The sequence below is a fragment of the Geospiza fortis genome, unplaced genomic scaffold (assembly GCF_000277835.1).
Source record: "Geospiza fortis unplaced genomic scaffold, GeoFor_1.0 scaffold51, whole genome shotgun sequence".
Lineage (NCBI taxonomy): Eukaryota > Metazoa > Chordata > Aves > Passeriformes > Thraupidae > Geospiza > Geospiza fortis.
The window spans coordinates 13,686-15,595 of record NW_005054801.1 but is presented as its reverse complement, the minus strand read 5'-3'; the positions used below and the strand labels follow the sequence as shown (position 1 = coordinate 15,595).

The 1,910-nt window shown below is 48.1% G+C and overlaps 1 long non-coding RNA gene across 2 annotated transcripts in view; it reads left to right on the top strand.

The window, feature by feature from the left end:
• Positions 1-3: 3 nt before the first annotated feature.
• Positions 4-1,910, top strand: part of LOC115949138 — a 2,344-nt gene continuing 437 nt past the window's right edge. The window contains exons 1-2 of one of the 2 annotated variants that reach the window (XR_004082759.1): positions 4-66; positions 1,291-1,351. This is a non-coding gene — a long non-coding RNA (uncharacterized LOC115949138). Of the gene's footprint in view, positions 90-1,290; positions 1,352-1,910 lie in introns of both variants that reach the window. The other variant, XR_004082760.1, reaches the window with a different exon arrangement.

Here is a 1,910-nt window from a genome sequence, read left to right as displayed (position 1 = left end):
CCCCGCGGGGCGCCGCCTCCAGCGGGACCGGGACCGGGACTGGGAGCGGGAACGGAGCGGGAACGGGTCCGGATCGGGATTAGAACCGGGTCGGGATCGGGAGCGGGATCGGAACCTGGTCGGGAACGGAGCGGGAACGGGTCCGGATCGGGATTAGAACCGGGTCGGGAGAGGGAGCGGGATCGGAACGGGATCGGGATCGGGATCGGAACCGGGTCGGGGTCGGGATCAGGATCGGGTTCGGATCGGGATTAGAACCGGGTCGGGAGAGGGAGCGGGATTAGAACCGGGTCGGGAGAGGGAGCGGGATTAGAACCGGGAGCTGGCCGGGATCGGGGTTGGGATCGGGACCGGGTCGGGGTCGGGATGGGTTTTGGGAACGGGATCAGGAGCGGGATCGGGATTCGAACCAAGTCAGGACTGGGTTTTGGGACCAGGATCAGGATCGGGTCCAGGAACGGGATCGGAACGGTCCGGGATCGGGATCGGGACCGGGAGCTGGAACGGGAACGGGATCGGGACCACGAGCGGGTCGGGAGCGGGATTGGGATCAGAACAGGGTTGGGATCAGTTTTGGGATCGGGAACGGGATCAGGAGCGGGATCGGGATTAGAACCGGGTCAGAACTGGGAGCAGGATCGGGATTGGGATTGGGTCCGGTTTGGGATCAGGATCGGGGTTCGAACGGGGTCGGGATCGGTTTCGGGGTTGGTTTTGGGATCGGGATCAGCGCAGGGAGACCCCAAAACCGGGGGGGACCTCGCGCTGATCCCCCCTCCCCCAGCAGGAACTGGCCAGTCCCAGGTTTCCCCCAAATTGTCCTGAAATTATCCCAAAATTATCCCAAAATTCCACCTAAATCCTTCCTAGAATTCCCCCAAATCCACCCCAAAATGATTCCAAAATTTCCCCCTAATCCACCCCAAAATCATCTCAAAATTATCCCAAAATTCCCCCTAAATCCTCCCCAAAATTCCCCCCAAATCATCCCAGAATTATCACAAAATTGCCTCTAAAATTCCCCCAAATCCATCCCGAAATCATCCCAAAATTTCCCCCAAATCCACCCCTAAATGATCCCAAAATTCCCCCCAAATCCACCCCAAAATTTCCCCAAATTTCCCCCAAATCCACCTCCAAATCATCCTAAAATTCCCCCAAATCCACCCCAAAATTTCCTCTAAATCCCCCCAAAATTATCCCAAAATTCCCCCAAAATTTCCCCCCCAAAAAAGCCACAAAATTCCCAAAATTTTGGGGATCCTGACGGGGAGTTTTGGGATTTTTCAGGCTCGGATTTGGGATTTTTGGGTGAAGATGCAGGAGAATTACGAGAACGTCATTTCCTTGGGTAAGAGCATCCCAAAAATTGGGGAATTTTGGGGAATTTTTGGGAATTGTTGGGAATTTTTGGGACGTTCCCAGTGGAGAATTTTGGGGGGAAAAGGGAATTTTTTGAGGGAATTTTGGGATTTCTTGGGGGGGGAATTTCAGGATTTTTAAATTTTAATTTCTAAAATATTCTAAGTATTTTTATTTTAATTTTTTAAAACATAAATATTTCAAATTTTAATACCTTAATTTTAATATTTGGAACATTTAAATAATTGAAAATATTATTTCATATTTTACTCTTAATTTTAATAATTTTGTAAAATATTTTTTATATTTTTAGTATTTTGTATTTTTTTAAAATATTTTAAAATATTTTTGGGGGTGGGAATTTTGGGGAATTACCTAAGGAACAAATTTAGGAATTTTTTGGGAGACCCTGGGGCAAAATTTTTGGGAATTTCGGGATTTTTTGGAGGTGGGATTCGGAGGCACAAATTTGAGGGAATTTTGGATTTTTTGGAGAATTCCTTGGGGCAAAAAAAAAAAAAAAAATTGATTTTTTCAACACCACCAGA